Below are 27,195 nucleotides of genomic sequence, written 5' to 3'. Positions count from 1 at the left end.
GATGGTTAAAATTATTACGAACTTGCCAGGATTCGAACCTGGAATCTTCTGATCCGTAGTTAGGCGCGTTATCCATTGCGCCACAAGTCCTGTCCGTATGCCGAAATATGTTACCGCGACTGTATACAGATAGTGCTACATTCCATTGACATGAGCAGGCAACTTTTTCGACAAAAACGAAACGGACCCAAAATCCTTATTTCGGGCTTTTTGTCTGACTCGGCGTTGTTCGTTACGAACTATATATAGAAAAGGACAATCTAGGTACTCACACCTTTCAGGGGAAAAAATATTTTTTTTCTATTCGGTGCATCCGTTCACGGGGTTATTGGGCATTTAGAATTTTATTAATAGTGTAGATAACACACACACACACACAAACATACACTCACACAAACACACACACACACACAAACACACACACACCCACACACCCACACACACACACACACACACACACACTTCCCGTAGTTTTTAAGGGACAGTGTGCACTAGATATTTAAATAAAATGTTATGGCTACTTGGATCTAATCGACAAGAAAACTGCAATAAACAATAAAAATAGTAAAAACTGATTCCAAGATATGGCGAATTCTTGGAGACCTGATTTAACTAATATAAACAGATGAGAATGTTTCCACATAAAACCACAATAATCTAGTGGTTGAAATCAATTTGTGTAAATAGAAAAAAAAATTCTCACAAAAACGAAAATCACGTAATCTATCAAGGAGAAGAAAGTTGCAAGACTCCTACGTTAATGGGAAACAAGAAAAAGTCAGATTCGAGTGTGCAAATAAACGAAACGGAAACGTTTGGCTACACACATGAAAATGTGCCCTTTGATGTGGAAAGAAAGAGGAGCAGTTGACAAGATCAAAATAAAACAGAAGAAAAAAAACACACACAAAGGAGAAACAAGTACAGTTTATGGAAAAGTTTAAGCGTAAAAGCTTATGTCAAAAAGATACAGAAAGCGAAATGGGTTTTGCGAAACGAAGCGAGACAAATAGCTATCCCCTCTACCCTCGTCCATGTCCGACACAAGGACAAAGAGAAGGCAAACAAATAAGAGCTCGGAAAAGAGAGAGAGAGAGAGAGAGAGAGAGAGAGAGAAGGTGAGCTTTTATACTTTAGCTCTCGCCGTCTCTCCAGCACTCTCGCTCTCGCAGTCTCTCCAGCACCCTCGGCGTCTCTCACACACCGTCGTTCTCCCACATCCTAGCTGTTGCCGTTTCTCCCACACCTTCGCTCTAACAGTCTCTCCCATGCCCTTGCTTTCGCAGTCTCTCACACACCCTCGCAGTCTCTCCCACCATCTCGCTCTCAGTTTCTCACAGTCTCTCCCACACCCTCGCAGTCTCTCACACACCCTCACTCTCAGTTTCTCACACACCCTCACAGTCTCTCCCACACCCTCGCCCTCTGTCTCACACCCTCGCAGTCTAGTCCACAATCTCGCGGTCTCTCCCACAATCTCGCTCTCACAGTCTCTCTTACACCTTGGCTCTTGCCGTCTCTCTTATACCCTGGCTCTTGCCGTCTCTCTTATACCCTGGCTCTTGCCGTCTCTCTTATACCCTGGCTCTTGCCGTCTCTCTTATACCCTGGCTCTTGCCGTCTCTCTTATACCCTGGCTCTTGCCGTCTCTCTTATACCCTGGCTCTCGCCGTCTCTCTTATACCCTGGCTCTCGCCTCGCGCGACGTTCTAACAGCAAACTGCTCTCCAAACTTCGTTTCCTCCACTACCTCGATATCCGTCTGCTGACGAATCTTTGATCTCAGTCTACCTTGACATTTTAATCCTCATACTACACCCCCAGCTCTCCGTTATTTTTCGTAGAAATCGGTTTATTTTCCAAATTCGTATCACTACCACATGTGCTTAGTTCGACCCTTATGAAGATTGGGGCTCGCTTTGATGCTTGATGCCTCCAGTCAGTCTCGAAAGACAAAGGATACAGCATGTAGGGGTAACTGTGCGTGTAATTGTGAAGCAAGGGTCGCGCAATACTTAACCACATCTCTCCTGAATCGGTAATGTTTGAAGCACTGTTGGCAAGAAGTCTAGGACGACTAGAAACAATGCCGAGATGAGCAGAAAGCATGTACATCACCTAGAAGTCCCAAATGGTCACCCATTTCGTACTGACCATGTTCAACATTGCTTAACTTCGGTGAGACGGCGGGAACCAGTGTGCATCAACGGGATTATGTCGTACACACTAGCTTATTTTATCGCTATCAGACATAGTCGCGCCCATTATTACGACCATGTAATCCCTGCAACCATCTTCATTGAAAATGCTGCTGTGAAACCTGACATAGTTATATGGAATAAGTCAGAGAGAGTTGCTACCTTGGTTGAAGTGAGTGTCCCTGGAGGTCTGAACAGAGCTAAAAGGGAGACATATGGTCCTCGCTTGCAGTATCTGCCGGAACATATACTACCCTTTGATCTTGTTTATATATTTTATTGCTTTTAAAAATTTTGAAAATACAATTAAGTAAAAAAACAAAATATTTTTAAACAACAAAATTAGGCACAAGGCCCTACAAGAGATTGGTGAGGGGAGGGTTCAGGGTCTTTGTGACTACAGTGATTAAAAGTAATAAATGTAGACTTTGGAGTCTTACTCTTGACTGGCAACATTTACCAAAATACCTCATTCACTCTATGGATCTTAATCTAACTAATAAATCCCCAGCGTTTAAGAGTTAAAAACATATTTACAATTTATAAACAGTTGTCTGTGTGTTTGTGTATGCTTTTTTTTTTAATTTTGTGTGTGTGTGTGTGCATGTTTGAAAAAATAAAATTCAATTTCATCTCTATATAAATAAAATGAACTCATTTTTCCCGTCTGATTTTGACATTAATAAGATTAAAAATCAAGATATTTCATGCAAATATAATATGCACAAACGGCAGAACAATATCTGAGGTGTGTTATAGGCTTATTATTACTCAAATTCCTCGATAATCTTAGATTTCTATACTTTTTCTGCTGAGAAGTCACGGCCAAAATCGGTTAAGATCAATGGAAGTGGTAAAATAGTTTCTCTCTACTAAATTCCTCCTCCCCCTGCCACCACTTAACACCGTTTGGGGATCGTTCACAAGGAACAGTTGAGAAGAGAACACCTGTTTGGCTTCGTAGTTCTTTCATGTGAAGTTATTTAAAATCACTAACTAAACTGCAGTGCTCTGTGGCGCAGTGGTTAGCGTGCTGGACAATTCACATTATATTTTCACGTTCGCGCCGACCTACCGTAGTCGTTTTTTTTTTTTTTCCTAAACAACTGGAATGGACATTTCTTGGTGGCCGAACTGTTAACGTTGCAGATTTTTTTTTTTTTTCACACTTTATTTTCCTACTTTTACTCATGACTCCGTGTTTGATCCTTCCTACTTACCTACCATAACATTTTTTAAAACTTCCCCCCCGTCCCGGAAACAAACACTCGGGCAACGCCGGGTACCCCCGCTAGTTAGAAAATAAAAAAAGTTTTTGAATTAAGAGAAAGATTGTTCGTGGAGTGGGGAAAAACTAATCAAAAGTGTTCATATCAAAAACAAAAAATAAATCCTACTGGGTTGTTAGTGAGGCCTCCTATACTAATCTAGGTGACTAGACCCCCCACTGTTTTCCGGGGAACCGAAAACAAGCAGAGCGATCCCTAATGGGGATTAGGGAAAATACCTTAATGGAAGTGGGAGAAAACAAAGCAACGGGTGGAGGGGGTTGGAAGGTGACCTCTGAGTAGGGGAGTGGCCGGGGATGTTGAAAAAACAAGGATGTGGCACAAAGGGGATGGGCAGATTCAGAGGTTCTCAAGTACTAAAAAATAAAATCAGGAACAGGATCTCATTTGTACCACCAGTCAAGAGTCTTCTTAAAATGACTTAGCTAGAACCTAAACGGGATGGGTTCCGAAGGCCCCAGCACCGCCCGTGCCATGCTTAAGGAGGGAACACGTATTGAAATTTGGCTCCTCGACGGATGCACAGACTAGTGCTGTGCACCCACCTCTTGTCAAATTCCACTCTTGATCTTGACCCAAAGGCCAAGAAGAATTTTTTTTTGCATTGACATAAGCGTTGGCCTTCGGGACCAGATCAAAGCGTAGTATCTGTGGCTCAGATGCGACACTTCGATTTCTTGTTCTGTCAGTGGAGGAGAAGTCCTTCGCGACTGAGACAATTTTTATTTTTGTTCCTTTTCTCCACGTTAGAAAATGACCCTGGCGTCTAGATCTGTCCAGTGGGGAGGCATTGTAAATAGGAACATAAGCGTCTGAGTGATTCTGTCTACAAACGATTAATATCTCATTTATCTTAAACTTAAAAAGCATAAAATGAAAATGAAAAAAAAAAATAACTAAAAATAAACAAAAAAAACACTTACCCTCGAAAATATGGCCGTTATAAAAAGGTTCACGAAAAATATACCAGTTTGTCTACCTGAAATTAACCAAAAAATATACATAACACATAATCTATATAGTGTGTAAAATATTTAACCGATTAACTTTTAAAATACTAGAATCATAAAACTGAAAAATAAGAAATGGTAATCACACACTAAAGATTGTTTACAACGAGTAAAATCTTTGTTTGGATTAATGAAGAACACTGAGATATATTGGACAGCGGAAATACAAAATGTTCATTTCAAGTTGCTAACATCTCTGTTACTTTTGCTCATGCGCAAATTCATAGCTTGAATTAGTTTCATTTAAAATCTTTATCTTTCTGTAGAGAGTTCTATGATCTATATACTGCACAAAATAATATTTAATAGAAAATTGGTTATTTTATAATACGAAATCTGCATGAATTAAAATATATTAAGCGTATTTTACGACCAGGCAAGACCGTCTCCCGATAGTTTGTAAATAAAATATTGTGTAATTTCGTAACGAATCTTATGTAACGCGGCGTATCTCTCTCTCTCTCTCTCTCTCTCTCTCTCTCTCTCTCTCTCAATTGCACTTAAGGGAACAACGAGGATAATAAAAAGAGCTCTCGGTTGGTTTCCCTCATGCATGTTATCGAGCGTTGTCACAGCAGCAATTATACTCATCTCGATCACAATATTATCAGCGTGGTCATTGATGTATATCAGAAATAATAATGCTTCAAGGATATATGTATCGATATGTATGTCATATTTTTAAGCCAAATTACAACGCAATATTTTATAAAATAAACAAATATTTATTCGTTTAAATTTACTATTTCAGAGATAGGCACTTTCTTCAGAATTTTGCTCTTTCTTTTTCTTTTTTACCTTGCCATGATGGTAGATGAAAGAAAAGTCAGTAGTCCGCGTGTTGTTTGTCTGCGGCGATATATTCAAATGCCCGAAGAATACGATTGGCGCACCTGATATGATATTCAGATGTGTGTTTTCCGTGTCATAAGCTTTGTTTCAATTTTGAAATAAAAATATTTATTAAATACGTTTGAGTGCCAAATTTTGTTTAGTTCTTTCCCACTGCAAGAACTTAGGCATCAGAGTCGGAAAGTCGGATTCTGAAGTCAGTACCACCGAGAAGGGGCATTCTAACCCGTAAAATGTGTCTGGGTAGCTCCGTAGGCATTACCCGGTAAAGGCACTGCAGAGCGCATAACATTAAAGTACTTGTAAAGCAGACACATAGGTGCAATATTGTAGCGATGTGACAGGGGTTGGAGCTTAGTTTTCAAAACGGAACTTATTAGATTAGATACCCTTTTTGTACCCTATTCAAGAGGGACAGACTAGTGGTGCATTAGCCCAGATATGGCAACAATACTCCATGCATCGGCGAATGGTAGTCTTATAGAGGTACAGGATTTTTTCAGGTGTGAATAGTTTTCTAGTACGATAGAGGGAACCCACCTTATTTGCGACAGCCTTTGCAATGTCTTTAATGTACTTGTCAAGTCCATATATATGGTGAATGCAAAATTGAAGAATTCGAAGGAAGAATTCTTAGGTAGGGTGTTATTTGTCATGGATATCGTTGAGTGAAGCGGTTTCTTTTTATCGTTAAATGATAGCAGTTTAGTCTTACTAGCATTAAATGTTACCTTCCATATAAGATTCCAGTCCACTACCGTCTGGAGGTAATTTACAAACGATTCTGCTATTGTCTTAAATTTGTGTACATCCGTTCTTCCCTCGTGCATGTCATAGCGCGTATTATCATTATAAAATATACCCATTACAGACACAATATTATCAGCAAGTTCGTTAATAAATTGATTGAGATTGTCGGACTGACTTCCTCATCTTGGAGTCCTAGACGTTGTATCAAAGTTTACAGTTACCCAAAGGTGCTGAGTTCAATCCTCAGAAAAAAAAATTCTATTGATTCAATTTTTACGATATTTTCAGTGTCAATGTGAAATTTTATGTCTGTCCAATAAACTGAATATAATATTTTAGACAAGCGTTTTTTTTTTAAATTCACGCCACCCCCATTTTGAAGCGTCTATTAAAAAGTAAATAATTAATTTACTCAAAGATTTATATATCACAAATTGAAGTTAAAAGATCAATAAATAATATATTCAAATTTAAAACAACAAAAAAGTGTTTTTAGAAATTTACCTGTAAAGTCCGAAGTTTAAAACCTTAAAAAAAAAAACAAAAAAAAATTGTTCTTTTAAATGAAATCTTGGTCCTTGCTCCTTTAATTGAAAAAATTAGGGTTTAAATTACGTTTTTCGAGTAGTTATAAACTTGGAAAGACAGGGGGTACAAATTATTTAATATTTTTCACGCATTCGTAAGGTCAGTTTCTGACACACCTCGCTCATAACTCACTCAGGCCTTTTCTCTTCTTTTACTCTCTGTTCTTTTAAAATCAGTTTTAAATTAAACAAATACCGACTTGTAAATATATATATAATGGTTTGGCTTTTATTCACTTATATCCGACATAGGTAAACCAACTTGATTTGCAAACATTACCTCTGGACTATTTATTCCGAATGCTAAACTAAAGCCGGTATTCGTAAGAAATGTTCGACTCCTTACTCACAACTCTTCATTTAAACACTGCTTAGATCTTCAAATTTAATGTCAGGTAAAGACGGGTTCATTTATAAAATGGATGGAACACCACTATCCTTCTGTGATTATATCTTCCACAGACATATTTAAAGAAGAATGAAAAACAACTGAAATAAAGAGACGTGAAAGAAACAAATAAAAACGAGACGTGACAAAAAAAACAATTAAAAAGCAAAACGTGACAGACAAAAAGCAATAAAAAAGCAAGACGTGACAAAAACATTAAAAAATAAGACGTGTCAAAAAGCAATAAAAAGCAAGACGTGTCAAAAACATTAAAAAATAAGACGTGTCAAAAACATTAAAAAATAAGACGTGTCAAAAACATTAAAAAATAAGACGTGTCAAAAAAGCGACACTTGACAAAAACAATTATAAACCAAGACGTGACGAAATAAAACAATTAAAAAGCAAGGCGTGACAGAAAAAACAAAAATACATGAGAAAAAAAACAATTAAAAAAAAGACGTGAAATAATCAATGAAACAAAATAGGCGTTAAAAAAACAATTAAAACAGAGACGTGAAAATATTGAAGAAAAATTGTAAAATAACAATTGAAGAAAGCGAGACCTGTAATCGACGATTTAAGAAAGCGAGACCTGTAATCAACGATTTAAGAAAGCGAGACCTGTAATCAACGATTTAAGAAAGAGAGACCTGTAATCAACGATTTAAGAAAGAGAGACCTGTAATCAACGATTTAAGAAAGAGAGACCTGTAATCAACGATTTAAGAAAGAGAGACCTGTAATCAACGATTTAAGAAAGAGAGACCTGTAATCAACGATTTAAGAAAGAGAGACCTGTAATCAACGATTTAAGAAAGAGAGACCTGTAATCAACGATTTAAGAAAGAGAGACCTGTAATCAACGATTTAAGAAAGAGAGACCTGTAATCAACGATTTAAGAAAGAGAGACCTGTAATCAACGATTTAAGAAAGAGAGACCTGTAATCAACGATTTAAGAAAGAGAGACCTGTAATCAACGATTTAAGAAAGAGAGACCTGTAATCAACGATTTAAGAAAGAGAGACCTGTAATCAACGATTTAAGAAAGAGAGACCTGTAATCAACGATTTAAGAAAGAGAGACCTGTAATCAACGATTTAAGAAAGAGAGACATGTAATCAACGATTTAAGAAAGAGAGACATGTAATCAACGATTTAAGAAAGAGAGACCTGTAATCAACGATTTAAGAAAGAGAGACCTGTAATCAACGATTTAAGAAAGAGAGACCTGTAATCAACGATTTAAGAAAGAGAGACCTGTAATCAACGATTTAAGAAAGAGAGACCTGTAATCAACGATTTAAGAAAGAGAGACCTGTAATCAACGATTTAAGAAAGAGAGACCTGTAATCAACGATTTAAGAAAGAGAGACCTGTAATCAACGATTTAAGAAAGAGAGACCTGTAATCAACGATTTAAGAAAGAGAGACCTGTAATCAACGATTTAAGAAAGAGAGACCTGTAATCAACGATTTAAGAAAGAGAGACCTGTAATCAACGATTTAAGAAAGAGAGACCTGTAATCAACGATTTAAGAAAGAGAGACCTGTAATCAACGATTTAAGAAAGAGAGACCTGTAATCAACGATTTAAGAAAGAGAGACCTGTAATCAACGATTTAAGAAAGAGAGACCTGTAATCAACGATTTAAGAAAGAGAGACCTGTAATCAACGATTTAAGAAAGAGAGACCTGTAATCAACGATTTAAGAAAGAGAGACCTGTAATCAACGATTTAAGAAAGAGAGACCTGTAATCAACGATTTAAGGAAGAGAGACCTGTAATCAATGATTGAAGAAAGAGAGACATGTAATTAATGAAAAGAGAAACGCGAAAAAAAAGTGAAGAAAAGAGATGTGAAAAACAATTGAAATAAATAGAGGCGCAAAATTGAAATAGATATTAAAAAAATTGAAATAGATATTAAAAAAATTGAAATAAAATACGCGTAAATTGTTTCTATAATAGCTGTAACAAGGAAAATAGTTGAAATGATAATTACGAACTAATAATTGAAATAATAGACGTGAAGGATAACTAAAATATATTCGAAAGTTCAATTGAATAAAAAAAAAATGTGACAGTAAGTTTAAATAACAGAAACGAAAAAATTGAAATCGACCTGAGAAAACAATTGAAATAGATACAAAACAGAATGGAGAGACACAAAACAATTGAAATTGACACAAAATACAATAAACGCCACAAAAACTATTATAATAAAAAAGACGTGAAAAACTATTGTACTAAATAGGAAACGTAATAAAAAAAATACGTAAAAACTATTTGTATAAAAATGAAATTGGAAAACCTGTTGACATATTAAGAGACACGAAAAAAAATAATTTAAATCAAAAGGACGAAAAATTAACAATTGCAATATAGAGACATGAAAAACACATTTGATATTAAATAAAAGATGCGAAAAGAAAAATTGAACTAAAAAATCCACGAAAAAACGCGAAAAATAGACTCTGACAAACAAATATTGTCAATACAGTGAAGACGATACGGAGCCAAACATAACCAACGAAGTACACCAAAACATATCAAAGACATGTAATAGGACGAAAAATGCGACTACAGCAACACATTAATCTAAAATTGTTTTTTTCTCTTTGATTGGTGCTTTACAGCAGTTGCTGTGAAACTGCCATTGTCTCCACATTTTATGCATCCATCAACAGTCGCTGCACCGAGCCAGTAGGCAGCGTCCTTTACAATGCGTAGTCAGCGATTTTTCGTCGTTTGCGCATTTCTCTGTATCCGCCTATAGAATAACTTCCGCCCATTGCGTGCCATCGTTTATTTGAGAGACATTCCCTTGAAATAGAACTTGTACTTGACAATAAGAACGTACTTGTTGCCCGAACATATCAAATAGACTCTACAATGTCTCTCTCTCTCTCACACACACACACACACACACACACACACACACACACACGTGTTTGTGTGCAATTTAAACAAGTTCTTGTTAAGTCGTTCCATTAAATAATCCAAATTCTATCCAGTGTATATTGTTAAAGATTACAAAACTACCGCCTATTATTCATTGACTCTTACCCTCGAGTGACCTTCGGCCTTGATAAGTGGTTACTACTTTGTAGAAAATATACTGTGTCTGTAATAAATCCGATTCTACTGTTTGTAATTTGTGGTACGTGTTAATATACTAGATAGAGCTTAGCTTGTCTTAAGATTAGTAACAATTTGGATTCATAGGTACTCATATGGGATTCAAATGTTTACATTATGCCATCTTGAATTTTCAAAATGATGCAATGGAAACATAAGATATTTACAGCTTCTCTTCCAATTCTCGGGTTTTAATCATGTCAAATCACACTTTATTCCCTTTTGATGGATTGATTGTTGCTATTTCTTCTGATTAGTTAAGGGCATAATAGATTATCTAATTGATATAATAACTAAGTGATTGATGTTGTGTTACGAAACAGATTGTGTCAAGACTTGCAAATGTTAACTGAATTAAAGGAATAAATTGTAAGGTCAAAATCATAAACTTTGGAATATAGACTTTTGTCATTCATTCACCATATTGCTCTTTAATATATATATGTGTGTGTGTGTGTGTGTTTTTTATTTTAGAGAACGAAATTTAAATTAAAATAAATCAGAAAAATATTTTTATTATATTAATTTGTTGTTTATATCAAAAAATTATTTTTGGTATGTATAATTTTAATATAATTTGGAGAATATGGTTGTTTGTTTTTGTTTTACGGCATATCAACCCTTTTCGGGTTATTTAATGCCGAATCCAAAGATTTTGAAGAAAAATTTTTTTAATAGAATATATTTTTGTTTTCAAGTCGGTTTCTATTTAACCCATAGTTGGGACTACCACTCAAGGTCAGAGTGGACCTGGGAGCAACGGTATATAAGGGCGGCTCCACACTCCCCAAAGCCCGCAAGCTCGGGCCTCACCACTGGATATAGCTTAAGGTCATATCCAGGACCCCCATTGAGGGACTTTTACCCTCTGCAGGGGGGCAATCTATGTATTCTAATGCCCCACCAACAGGGCCTTGGAGCATATTACTCTGCGTCTCCCGCGAATATGGCGTTATGTACGTATGCTATTTTTAATAAGTCTATGAATTTAATTAAGTTGCATTTCGGCAATAACGCGCCGAATGTTGTCTTCCAGCCGTTTATTGCGTCTTATTTATTAGCGTAGACACGAGATCTTACACCCCCTCCCAAAATATCTAATAGAGTTAGTCCCATGAACAAAGTGTCTGATGAACTGATGTTAACATATACAAAAAAAAATACGAAGCAGAATCTAATGATGATTCCAATAATTAAATGTGATTTAATTACTTATTATTACCTCTATTCATTTTGTGTTTATAGATATGTCATTTCATCACATAAATATAAAAGATATAATTTTATGCGTAAATCTTTAGTTATTATATTTTTATGCGTAAATCTTCAGTGATTACATTTTTATGCGTAAATCTTATTTTATGCGTAATTTTATGCGTAAATCTTCAGTGATTATGCGTAAATCTTCAGTGATACATACATAGAGCTAGGTAGTAAGTTATGAAAGTATATATGGCAATTAAGCTTAGGCTTAATTGCCATATATAGTTTCATAACTTACTATATATTAGCGGAGGAGAGCGCCCTGCTTTGCCTGGTTGTAAAATACGCTTAAATATGATATTTTAATTTATACAGATTTAGTGCATATTATAAAACGTTATTTAAAAAGTGAAAAATGTATTTCGGTGCTATCAGTTAAAATCGAAATCGACAGAAAAACTGTAGCCTCAAAAGCTGGTGACGTTACCACTGTATCAATGTGACACCCATATAAACTGATTAAGATTTAAAATAGCCCAAGATGAATGTTCAAAATGTATAACGATTTTTTTCTATTTTACTTCGTTTTGACTCCTTGAAACTATTATAGATTCATAAAAGAACGGTCCGTAAAAAAAAATACAATCATTTGATGCCCCTAGCGCCGCTCTGCAAGTTTTAGTTTCTGCGGTGATAGAGACTGAAACTATGGAGACAAACAGACATATAGAATTTTATATATTAGATTGGTGTATATAAGTAGCAATATATATTAATAAATTATGACTAACTATAAATCTAAATCAACAGGTTTTACGCTCCTTAAATTGCTTCCAACAGATGTCAGCCCGAGGCAATACCCAGTTCTAAATAACAGGTACTTATGCAGAATATGGACAGTGCAATATTTAGATAAGGCTTTCAAGTTAAATGTTTTTACGGTATATTTTGTCCATAAAACTCTTTCGTGAAAATAGAGAACAATTAAAAATAACGACCCTGCGAATCTCAGGAATAATTTTCTAAATAAAAATACAGTAATTTCAGCACGGCTTTATAATACATATGCAGTCTATCTAATTTATTTATTTTAATTGATAACGGTAATAAGCGTTTTTTTTTAATATAAATCCCACGTTCGAATGCCAAAGACGTAAACCCACATGCACCTGCATAAACGTCGTTATTATGCAAATAAGGCGTCGTGCTGAAATAATATTATTTAGCAAACTATTCTACACATAAGGAGTCGAGGGTGTTTTTCTACTTATTCTTTATTTTCATCAAATAATTTATTAGAATTAGAAACTAAATAGCGTCAATCTTGAAAATGCTATAAAATCGCACAATATCTCATCTGCATAATTAATGAAAAGCGGATCCCTCTCTGTCTTAAAAAAAACATATCTGCAATAGCAAGAAAAATATATACAGGGTTTTTGCATAAAAAACATAAATGTTGATATTACGGATTAGGTTAGGACTTCGACATTTTATGTAATTTCCCGCTGAAATCCTATACACAAGACGGACTTCCGGTAGTATCTTTTTAAACCTTTTTTTTTTTTTTTTTTTTACACACACAGTGATCACCACTTATCAAGGCCCGGAAGCCATTCAGGGATAAGGGTTATGTACTTACAATAACCCTTACCCCTGAGTGGCTTCCGGGCCTTGATAAGTGGCGATCACTGTGTAAAAAAAAAAAAAGGTTTAAAAAGATACTACCGGAAGTCCTTCTGGTGTATAGGATTTCAGCGGGAAATTACATAAAATGTCGAAGTCTTTGTATGTCCTTTCCGTAAAGTTGTTTTCGTTGGAACAAGCTCTATTGAAAGAGAGGATCTATTGCCGGGAAAATCCAGTAAAATATGCGATTTATATATTTTACAGTTTATTTATGCCTTATAGTTTGGAATTTAAAAAGCTAAAAAGATATGTGCATTTTTTTTTTCTCTTTAAAGATAAATATTTATTTTTACAATAAATCTGTACACGACTTTTAAAAATTATTATACTGGTATTTTTTCTTTTTCTTTTAACTGTATTAATGTTTAACGATGCAGGTCAATACGCCTTGTTTAATCTGGAATAAGTAAAAAAAATGCCTAGTCCACAACAAAAGGTTTGTTCACACGTTCTGCTGTATCAAATAGCATTTTAATATGTTTATTGAAGTGTGTTTATTAACAACAAACGTCTACGCGCATCATAAGCTTTTATTATTATTATTATTATCTTGGATTCATATTTAAACCATGTTTAATTCAGTATAATGGAATTTTATTTTATTTATTTTAATAAAAATATATACAAATCTCGTGGACGTACACGTGAAAGTCGTGTGTAATAAGATTTTCCGGGTAAACAAAATAGTCATCTTTATAAATAAGTAGATGGTAGCTTAAAAAAAAAAAAATGGTACTCATGCAGATAGTGATCCGTGCTGAAATAATAACGTTATTTAAAAAAAAAAAAAAATTCTTAACAAGGGGAGGGAAGGGTGTTTTGTTCCTATTCTGTACTTTAACCAATTGAATAAAAAAAAAAAAAAAAAAAAAAAAAACTTTAATTAAACGTGGAAATACGATTAAAAAAATAGCGCGGATCACCCTCTGCATTAGCACCAAAAATATTTATTGCGAACTATTATCCCCATTCGGCCAACTATTCGCGAGATAAGTGTAAAAATAATTTTTTTTTTTTCTGTATAAAGTTGTTTTTATGACGGAATGAAATTTGGCCTGTGGCGTACTTTCTGGCGTGCTGGCGTCCTGGCGTCCCAAAAAAGAATCACCCCTATTATCCCCATTCGGCCAACTATTCCTCTGACCTTCAAAACAGCAAATAAAAGATGAGGAAAATAGTCCGCGATAAAAAAAAAAAAATAAATAAATAAATAAATAACAAGCGTGACCTGTGGAAATTCCACAGAGGACTTATTCATATGTATTATTGTTGGTATTCTGAAGATATTCGACGTAAATGGAGACGCTCTGATATTATCGTAGCTATTTTAAAACTGAAAAAGCTAGCAGGGGCGCCCGGCGTAGCCAGGTAGTAAAACGCGCTTAAATATGATATTTTAATTCTTGCAGATTTCGAATATATTATTATGCAGTTAAGGTTCTATCGATTTTTAGATATTATAAGTTGCGATTTCAAAAGTAGAAAATAAATTGGTACTCATGCAGAGAGTGATCCGTGCTAAAATAATAACGTTATTTAAAAAGCCATTCTTAATATGGGGAGGGGAGGGTGTTTTGTACCTATTCTGTACTTTAACCTTACAATTGAATAGAAAACATATCATAAAACTTTAATTAGACGTGGAAATACGATTTTAAAAATAGTGCAGATCACTCGTTGCATTAGCACCAATAAATCTATATGACTTGGGTTCATCAGCTTGAATCGAAACCGAATCCCAAACACACAAATATATATTTCCTTCAGCTATTAGCCAAACGGAAACCAAACCTTTGGAAGAATTCTTGATAAAAAAATAGATTACTAATGTGCCATCAGCTTGATTGGAAACCGAAACCGAAACCAAGACTTTAGGAGAATTCTTGATAAAATTATTTAAAAAACTATATATTATTGGAGTGTCATTAGCTATAATCGAAATTGAAACCAAAATTATGAAGAATTCTTAGTAAAATTATTGATACAAAAGTTCAATTACTTAAGTGCGTCTCAATTAGCATTCCAATTAATTAAAAAAAAAAACAAAACTAGAGCTCAAGTTCATAAAGGTGGTCACTTTTTTCGGCAGTTTTCATTTCATCATTTCACGTGGATGGTGCAACTTCATATGACTTGTTTTTAATATTTCGATACTTAGGCATGGAAGGCTGCGTGCTAAAATAAGCCGCGCATGCAATTTCCCCTTCAGGAGTAAAAAGCTTACTTTCACCATCACTAATGTTTGTGCATTTTTTTTTAAATTCAAAGCGTGGTTATTGAGAAAAATGTGAACAAATGACTAGATGGAAAATTTGAGGCAATTTTACTCCTATAATTGCCGCTGGGTGTACTCAGAGTATACCCGGAAAATCTATTCTGCCAAAAATTTACTTTCACCATCACTAATGTTTGTTCAAAATGTAAAAAAAGTCCAAAAGACGGTTATAGAGAAAAGTGCGGACAAACAGAAGAACAGGACTGAATTACTAGGTCAAATCACCTCTTTGTCGGGGGAAAAAATTTGGATCTAAACATTTGATATAGGTTCCTTGGACATGGATCTAACTTAAGAACTTGATTTGAGCCCCAAACAATAAATGTTAAGGGGTTATAATAGGGGTTAAAATTAAAAAAAACAATTGATCTCTGCGGTCTCTACCAAATTACTCAGACAATTTCTGGTCTAAATTTTTGAAATTTTACATAAAGGGTATTCAGAGATAAGGCAAGCTTTTTCATCAGTTTGGGTCGAAAATTTTTAGTTACCAATACATAAATGTATGTATGTATGTTTGCATGTCTGCCTTAAACTTTCGACAGAGGCGATGGATTTTACCAAGATCAATATCGTTTTGAAGTTCGACCTTTCATACGACAAATATCAAAAAATTGGCTAAAAACATTAATATCTTCACCTTTAACTGGGCACTTTTCAACAGAAGGGTAACTTTTTTCGCCGATATTTTTAAAAATCATCCTCTCCTTTCGATTGTCCAGCCTTAATTTAAACCTACGTCACTTCCGGTTTGGCGGTGGTCGTAACAGCAAAGACGTCAGGTTTTTCCCACTCTTTTCCTGCTTTGCGGTACGGGTTCGAGCCTGCCTTCCTACTACCACTTTTTTTTTGCTCAACATACATATCCAAGCTGAAATGCTAGTATATCTATAAAAGTGAACATGTGTGTGTCTGTGTGTGTACATTTCCCTACGCAATAACTGTCAATTTTCAGTCTACAGACTCGAAATTTGATATACAGGGTACTGAGATTTGGGAAAAACTTTCTAATCCGTTTTCGGCCAGAAATTTGGCTGTTAAGGGGTAAAAGTTCAACGATATGACCTTTAAGAACTCTACCAAACCCCTTAGACAAGTCTGGGTATAAATACTTGAGATTTTAGATATAGGTTCCTTGTACATTGATCTAACTTAATAACTTGATTTGAATACGAAACAAATGTTAAGGGCTCACAATAGGGGTCAAAGTTTCAAAAAATTCACCGTTTTTTTTTTTTTTTTTTTGCTGAACATACACATCCAAACACCCGGGCAACGCCAGGCTGAAATGCTAGTATATAAATTCAGTCATTAGTAAAACTTTGTGAAAATAATCCTAAAGATAAGGTTAGTCGAAAGAATCTAAATACATTGCAAACCGGCATCGTGTTCTCCTACTTCATTTAATACCGGGTAGTATCAAGTCGGGACAGCTGGTGCAAACTATTACTATACAAAACTAACATTACTTAGTGTCAATTTTATTGTTGCTCTTTCTAAATTTTTCACCGTAAAAATACTCGTCAACTAAATTTATTTTCGTATTATTTGGATTCTTGAGACTACTGTTCTCATCTTGTGTGTCATTTTCTCAACGTTTGGGTCGATGTAACCTCCGATTTTCTTTAGGTGTATCTTCTCGAACTCTGGAATATTTGTGTGTATATCGGGAATTTAGAAGGAATTTCGAACAATTACTAAATAGTCCTAGTACAGAATTTATCTGGGATGAGGATTAAACTTTTCAGCATCCTATACTTGTAATATCATCGAAATATGTGACACGTGTGAACAACACTTCTGTTGTGAACTAAGCATTTTTTTTTATTTCGTCCAAATTTAATATAACGTATTGATCTGCATCATTAAACATTAATACTGTTAACAGAAAAAATACCAGAATAATAAAAAAAACTCATGTAAAGATTTATTTAAAAAATAAATCATATTTATCTGTAAAAAGGGGGAAAAAGCACATATCGTTTTAGCTTTTTAAATTTAAAACCATGAGGCATAGATTAATTGTAAAATATATGCATCTCATACTTTACTGGATTTCCCCGGCAATAGATCCTTTTTTCATTAGCACTTGTTCAAACGAAAACGACTCTAAGGATGTTGATAAAAAATTTGTTGACGATGTTGATAAAAAATTTCTTTAGGAAAAGAAAATACAAGGACGTCTAATCAGGAATCCACCGTAGTGTATCAGTAGGTAGCTTCACATGCATCCTCACAACAACTTAGTAATCTATATTGCACTGTAGAAAATCTGTTTTTTTTATAAATTTTTCTTTAAATAACGACGTCACTTAAAGTTTAAAATGCATAAGCCAAATATCCTGGCTTCATTTATGTCCTAAAATTAACATTCATTTCGCACACGTGTTTTGTCTTCTCAAAAAACCTATAGTTCATAGCCTGGGCATTATAAATGATAAAACTTCTCTGATGTCCGTCTGATATCAGGTTGTAGAAAATATTCTCACGAGATCATTTAATGGCGATTAGAAACCACTCAGTATCTTTTTTTTACATCATCTGTTGTAAGAGCAACTATTATCTCTTGTTACATGCTGCCATAAGACCATCCACCCGTGTATTTCATCCTCCTTTTGGGAGTAGTGTAAATATGTTATGACTCCACCTCAGGTAGTACTTCCTCTTGTACAGGAGTAACACAGGTAATGCACAACAAAATAATTGTGAAAATCGGCTGTTTATTTGCAAACGGTACTTTATCAGTTTAGCGACTATTTTTTTCTAGATAGAATTTACAACTTAACTTTAATTGTCTCTGTATATTTTATCAGATTGTTGACTAAAAGTACAACATAGCTAACAAAACCACTCTCCCTATATTAATAGCTTTCTAAACACTTTATCATTTCATTGTGTTCTCTAACCTCTGTAAGTACTACAAACTCAATATTTACAGTGTATATACTAGCAAAATTATGCGACCGGTTCGTTTATTATATTACTATAGCTGTATCTTGTTTGTTTGTCCCCGTGCACAGTAGATGACATCATCGCTTTGCCGGTGAGGATAATTTAGAAGTATATAAGTTCATTTCCCGTAATGCAAGAACAATTTATCAACAGATATATCAATTCATAAATTGAAAGTGAAATAAATAAGTGAAATAAATAATGCTTATGGTTGTGACCCAACGGGTCACTGGTAATTAACTTATTTATAATGACGCAGTCTTTTTTGTTGAACGGAAACGAAGATGTAAACGCCACCAAACGAGCTCGACGTCACGAACGCTGAAAATCAAAAACACATAGTTGAATACGAGAGGAAAAAAAAGAAGCGACCGAAGTAAAAGGTTTAGACGTACAGACAAAAGAAACAACGGTATGGCGTCGGATCATCAGACTAAACGAATTCTAATTCAAACGAGTGACGTTGATTGTATACGTCAGAAATCAGGCGCTCAATCTAGCTTTTAATAACCAGATTTGGATATCTTGCTTGCTTGTTTGTTTGCATATTGACTGTTTTCGATAAAGGGATAAGCGGGGAATAAACGGTGAATGGAAATGACGTTAGCAATTTAATGGTGTAAATAATTACAGCATTTGAATAAAGAAAATGACGTTAATAACATAATTGTCGAATAACTGGCTAAAATAACTGACGTAAACGATAACGTTATCAACTGATGTGATGTTCAAAAAAATATAAAAAATGATGAAACAAAAAATGATGAAACAAAAAATGACGTTAATAAAAATGGCGTTAAAAAGATGGCGACGTTAATAAAAATTGATGACGTTAATAAAATTAGTGATGACGTTAATAGAAATTGGTGATGACGTTAATAAAAAATTTCTGATGAGGACCTTGATAAAAAAAATAGTATAACGTTAATAAAAAATTGTTGACGATGTTAATAAAAAATTGTTGACGGCGTTAATAAAAAAATTGCTGACGACGTTAATAAAAAATTTCTGATGATGTTAATAAAAAATTGCTGATGACGTTAATAAAAAATTGTTGACGATGTTGATAAAAAATTGCTGACCACATTAATAAAAAAAAAATGCTGACCACATTAATAAAAAAAAAAATGGCAATGACGTTGATATAATATGATGACGTTTCTTCATTGTTTACGCCATGTAATTTTTTATGCAGAGAAAACGTAATGAAATATCACTTTCCAGCCGTGGAATTTTTCCTTCGGCCAAAAATATTAGATTACACCATTCCTGTAATGAACCGTTTCTTGTTGAATGTTGTGCAATGCTGCTTCTGTGCAGTTGCAAGTGATCCACCCTCCCAGGCTATCTCCTTCTTATTGAGAAGATTGAATTTATGGCTAATCGCCTGAGTAACGGCTGTCAGGGAATGCCGACTGGGCTGCACATAAATTTTTGCAGGGTAAGAACGTTTCCCAACTGAAAGGCTGACATTTTAATCCAACTTTCCGACATACTTGCCATACTTGTCGCAGTGGGAGAGAAATAAAGACAAAGTAAAAGGTGTTTGAACTTATTTACATAAGTTTTTTTTGTGTGTTTTTTTACACAGGCGTCACATTATCAAGGCCAATAGGCCACTCACGGATAAGGGTTAAAGAGTGTACAGTAGAAATTGGACAATATAGTAATCATTAGTAATGAAAATTCGGTAAATTTGTTAACTTATATGGAACGGCTCATCAAAAACTTATTTACGTTAGACTTGAAGACAACCATATTGTACTTAGCCAGAAAGCAGGAAAACGGAAGACAATTCTACAGGCGTGCAGTTCTAAGAAAGAAGCTTTGTTCATGGAATCTATGTTTAGGTTTAAGCACAGATAAAGAGTGGGGGAAATTATTGATAGTGCTTTCAGCTAGACGAGTGTTTCTTGTGAAAGTTTGACGAGGGGGGACCATAGACTGAAGCTCAGTCGAACACTTTCCATGAAAATAACGATACATCAGAGACAAGCTCGCAACATCTCTTCTGTGAGACAGAGGTTGCAGGGAAGAGAAAAGGACATCTACGAGGCTACGAAGTCTATTTTGAACTCTATCAAGGCAGGATAAGTTCTTTCTAGCTGCTCCTGCCCAGATGTGGCAACAGTATTCCATCCTTGGACGTACCTGGCTCTTATATAGATAGAGAATTGCATTTTATGTACATACGAGGGTTTTTAAGTCGGAGGGTCATAAGCGCTTAGTAAAACTTCGATTCTTAGGATTAAGAAAGAAATGCGAGTCCATTTCCTTATTGATATTAAATGAATAAAGAAACATTGATTATTATTTATATTAATTTATTTATTGCGGACTATTATTCTCATGTTTATTAGTTATTGATTCACGACGTTTCGGCCAACTATTCCTCTGGCCTTTGTCAACAACTAATAAAAATGAGAATAATAGTCCGCAATAAATAAATTAATATAAATAATACTCATCTCAATAATGAATTCAAATTAAAAAAACTATATAAATAAAAATACTGTTGGATATTCATGACTAAGGCTACGACAACAGTATATTATTTTCATTGTTTTTACTCTCGAGTGTGTATCCGTTGATATCGTATATGCTTTTATATAGAGTGATGTGGTTCTAGGTTGATTAACTGTGTCTAACTATCGGATATATACTCGAGAGTCAAAACAATGGCAAAAATATTCTGTTGTTACAGCTCTATTCATGATTACACCTTAGTGCCCAAGTTTATTTGTACCTAATATGGTTTGATTACACAAAAGATTGTGAATGTCTATAAAGAGTATGTTGTTCGTGTTTGTGCGGGTCATCCTGCATATAAATTATTCAGTCGGATGATAGTTTTTTTTTTGAGTACTTGTACAAGACATTTAAAAAAAATAGTTTTACACTTCCATATATTGATCGACGTCTAAACTGTTATACACCCGATTGTCGGTGTCAGTAGTGTGCATATACCGTTATAACACAGCCTCGTGTATTTAAAGTTGTCTTCGCGTGATGGAATAGTCAGTTTACGCAGATCTTTACTAATTCTTCTTTATCCAAATTTACAGCGTTCCGAGAAAATAGAAAAAAAAAGATGTACAAAATACTGAGGATGGGGTTGACTCCGAAATATTTAAATTATAAATTTCTACCAAATTTCATAACATTGCGTTCTGAGCTGACTTTCAAGCTTACCTAATGTGGATTTTATTTTATTCAAATTAAATCAACGCCTTTATAATGGAACAAAACGCCTGACGTTAATATCGTCAAGCCAACGCATAGTTCCGTCATTTCAAAAGACAACCGCTGAGAGACAACGCGCAGATCTTTTCTAACTGGCTTTTCTTTCTCCAACTTTACAGCATGCCAAGATAAAAGAAGAAATAAAAAACAAGTGAAGCATGCATGCCCCCTCCCGTGAGTGCACAGTAAACCAGGCATAAAAGACGACTAAGTTCAGTATTTGCCCCCATCCCATTTACCCCCAAAAGTCCCCAGGGGACTTCTAATCCTGGTGAAAATTAACAGACGCTGTACTTTTGAGTCTTAACATATGAACATTTGAGTTCTGCACCATTCATTAAAAGAAATGACTAAGTTTATAAATTGCACACATACCCATTTAGCCCCAAAAGTGCCCAGGGCTTTAACATGTTTAATTTGGAGGTCAACACTAAGCACAACTGCTAAGTAGACATACACAGAAGATTTGGGAAAAATACGGGAAATGGTCCCAAAAATGGAGTGTTTTTATTAGCTCAAAAAGAGGCCCTGGTGCACACGCAAGTGTTATCGCGAAGTATAGACAAACAAAATTATATAAAACTCAATTAGTTATAACTTTTCAGAAAAAATGTTGCATAAATCCAAGGAATCAACTTCTTTTAATAAGTACAAAAGTATCAATTTTAACCCGAAAGGAATCCCTAAGGGGACAACCAAAGTGTTTCCAAACAATTTGTTCTGTTACTTTTTTTTAATGATATCTTTTATGTTTGTGCAAATTGAAAAAAAAATCTAAGGCGTAGTTATTGAGAAAAGTGCGGACAGACGAACGGACAAGGCTGAATTTACAAGTCCCCTCTCATTTTGTTAGGAGACCAAAAAGAAAAAAAATGTACAAGGTACTGAGTATACGTTTTACCCCGAAATATATTTAACTGAATAAATTTCAAACAAGTAAACTATTTGTTTATTTTCGTAATTTTGTGTTGTAGTTTGGCTTTCAAGCACTCCTGATGCGTATTATATATATATATATATATATATATATATATATATGACAGATATTCTTAAATAGTACAGAGGGTTTTTGATTGATTCTTTTTGTTTTTTGTTTTTATCCTCCATTTCTCGAACGCTCATATACGGGTAGGAAGATTCCATAATCATTTACGTCCGTATGTTATGTAACCTTTTTTGTAAGCACTCTTAATTGAATTTTTAAGTCGTCTTCAGGGAGTTTTAATTACAGTTCAGTTCACAATATGTATTTCTAAATTAATAATGTAGTGAAGCGTCTTCTGTGTAAACATGCTAACGCGTAAAGAACATGGGTAAAATGCATGTAAAATTCTTTTAAAATGTGATTTTTTTTAGTTCCAAGTAACACAGACACCATATATATATATATATATATATATATATATATATATATATATATATATATATGAACACCCAGAAAAATTATATACATATAAACATACAGATTATGAATATATAAAAACAAAGGTGTGTATATATATACGCACAGAGTATAGGTATATATATACATATATACATAAACAGAGTATAGGTGTATATATATATGCATAAACAGAGTATAGGTGTATATGTATATATATATATATATATATATATACACACACACACAGAGTATAGGTATATATATACACACAGAATAGGTATGTACATATATATACATATACACAAAGTATAGGTATATATATATATCTATATACACACACAGAGTATAAGTATATATATATATATATAGATACACAACCACACAGAGTATAAGTATATATATACACACAGAGTATAAGTATATATATATATATATACACACACACACACAGAGTATAGGTATATATATACACACAGAGTATAGGTATATATATACATATATATACACACAGAGTATAGGTATATATATATATACACAGAGTATATGTATATATATATATATACACACACACAGAGTACAGGTATATATATATATATATATATATATATATGTATATTTATATACACAGAGTTCAGGTATATATATATACACACACACAGAGTATAGGTATATATACACACAGAGTGTAGGTATATATATATATATATATATATATATATATACAGAGTATAGGTATATATATACGCACAGAGTATAGGTATATATATATAGGTATATATATATACATATACATATATATACACACATACACAGAGTATAGGTATATATATATAGGTATATATACATATATATACACATACACAGAGTATAGGTATATATATAGGTATATATACATATACATATATATACACATACACAGAGTATAGGTATATATATAGGTATATATACATATACATATATATACACATACACAGAGTATAGGTATATATATAGGTATATATACATATACATATATATACACATACACAGAGTACAGGTATATATATAGGTATATACCTATACATATACATACACAGAGTATATATATAGTGTGTATATATATATATACATACACACACAGAGTATAGGTGTATATATACATATATATACACACAGAGTATAGGTATATATATATATATACACACAGAGTATAGGTATATATATACACACAGAGTATAGGTATATATATATACCCACACACACACAGATTATAGGTATATATATATATACACACAGAGTATAGGTATATATATATACACACACACAGAGTATAGGTATATATATATATATACACACACAGAGTATCGGTATATATATATATATATACATACACAGAGTATAGGAATATATATATATACATACAGACACAGAGTATAGGTATACAAATATATATATATATACACACACAGAGTATAGGTATACATATATATAAACACACACACAGAGTAAAGGTATATATATATATATATACACACAGAGTATAGGTATATATATATATACACACGCACAGAGTATAGGTATATATATATATATACACACACAGAGTATAGGTATATATATATCTATAAACACAGAGTATAGGTATATATACACACCCACAGAGTATAGGTATATATATACACACACAGAGTATAGGAATATATTTATATATATATATATATACATACACACAGTGTAGGTATATATATACATACACAGAGTATAGGTATATATATATATACACAGAGTATAGGTATATATACAAACACACACAGAGTATATGTGTATATATATACACACAGAGTATAAGTATATATATACAAACACACAGAATAGGTATATATATATACATATACACATAAAGTATAGGTACATATATACACACACAGAGTATAGGTATATATATATACACACACACAGAGTATAGGTATATATATACACACACAGAGTATTGGTATATATATATATATTTATATACACACAGTGTAGGTATATATATACACACACACCGAGTATAGCTATATTTATATACCAACACAGAGTGTACGTATATATATATATACAAACACACACAGAGTATAGGTATATATACACAGAGTATAAGTATGTATATATGCATACACAGAGTATATGTATATATACACACACAATAGGTATATATATACACACAGAGTATAGGTATATATATACACACAGAGTATAGGTATATATATATATACACACAAAGTACAGGTATATATATATATATTTATATAAACACACAGAGTATAGGCATATATATATATATACATATATACACACAGAGTATAGGTATATATACACACACAAAGTGAAGGTATATACATATATATACACACAGAGAGTATAGGTATATATATACACACACACATACACAGAGTATAGGTATATATACATATACACACACAGAGTATAGGTTTATATATATACACACAGAGTATACGTATATATATACACACACAGAGTATACGTATATATATACACACAGAGTATACGAATATTTATTTATATACACACACACGGATTATAGGTATATATATATATACACACAGAGTATAGGTATATATATATATATACACACACAGAGTATAGGTATATATATATATACACACAGAGTATAGGTATATATATATACACACAGAGTATAGATATATAGATATATACACACACAGAGTATAGGTATATATATATATACACACACACAGAGTATAGTTATATATATACACACACAGAGTATAGTTATATATATACACACACAGAGTATAGGTATATATATACACACACAGAGTATAGGTATATATATATATACACACACAGATAGTATAGGTATATATATACACACACAGAGTATAGGTATATATATACATACACAGAGAGTACAGGTATATATATACATACACAGAGAGTACAGGTATATATATACATACACACAGAGTACAGGTATATATATATATACATACACACAGAGTACAGGTATATATATATACATACACACAGAGTACAGGTATATATATACATATACATACACACAGAGTACAGGTATATATATACATACACACAGAGTATAGGTATATATATATATACACAGAGTATAGGTATATATATACACACAGAGTATAGGTATATATACATACACACACAGAGTATATATATACACACAGAGTATATGTATATATATATACACACAGAGTATAGGTATATATATGCACACACAGAGTATAGGTATATATATACACACAGAGTATAGGTATATATATATATATATGTATATATACACATAGTATGGGTATATATATACACAGAGAGTATAGGTATATATATACAGAACGAGTATAGGTATATATATATGTACATACACACACAGAGGATAGGTATATATATATACACACAGAGAGTATATGTATATATATATATATATATATATCGAGTATGGGTATATATATATATATGTATATATAGAGTATAGGTATATATCTATATATAGAGAGTATGGTATATATCTAGAGTATAGGTATATATATATATAGAGAGAGAGAGAGTATAGATATATAAATATAAACACACACACAGTATAGGTATATATATACACACACATACAGAGTATATGTAAATATATACATATACATACAGGGTATAGGTATATACATATACACACACAGAGTATAGGTGTATATATATGTATATATACACACACACACAGAGTATAGGTATATATAAATATATATATATAGAGAGAGATATACACAGAGTATAGGTATATATATACAGAGTGTAGGTATATATATACAGAGTATATGTATATAAATAAACACAGAGTATAGGTACATATATATACATATATATATATATATATACACACAGAGTATAGGTATATATATATACACACAGAGTATAGGTATATATATATATATATATATATATATATATATATAGAGAGAGAGAGAGAGAGAGTATAGGTGTATAAATATATATATATATCGAGTATAGTTATATATGTATATATAGAGAGTATAGGTATATATCTATATAGAATATAGGTATATATACATATACACACACAGAGTATAGGTTTATATATATACACACACAGAGTATACGTATGTATATATACACACAGAGTATACGTATATATATTTATATACACACACACGGATTATAGGTATATATATATATATACACACACACGGATTATAGG

The 27,195-nt window shown here is 33.1% G+C and overlaps 1 protein-coding gene and 1 non-coding gene across 2 annotated transcripts in view; both read right to left on the bottom strand.

Moving 5' to 3' along the window:
* LOC145265495 (paired box protein Pax-6-like) overlaps positions 1-27,195 on the bottom strand; it is a 1,005,138-nt gene that overhangs the window by 857,323 nt on the left and 120,620 nt on the right. The window contains exon 3 of the mRNA XM_080121382.1: positions 4,411-4,466. The gene's annotated coding sequence lies outside the window, so the exon portion shown is untranslated. The remainder of the gene's footprint in view (positions 1-4,410; positions 4,467-27,195) is intronic.
* Trnar-acg (transfer RNA arginine (anticodon ACG)) lies at positions 18-90 on the bottom strand. Its single transcript has one exon. It is a non-coding gene; the product is annotated as a tRNA-Arg (tRNA).

This window comes from Euprymna scolopes, chromosome 40 (assembly GCF_053919585.1).
Source record: "Euprymna scolopes isolate OS-2025 chromosome 40, ASM5391958v1, whole genome shotgun sequence".
NCBI classification, from domain to species: Eukaryota; Metazoa; Mollusca; class Cephalopoda; order Sepiida; family Sepiolidae; genus Euprymna; species Euprymna scolopes.
Note: the sequence above shows the minus strand (reverse complement) of the source record. Positions and strands in the feature narration are given on the sequence as shown.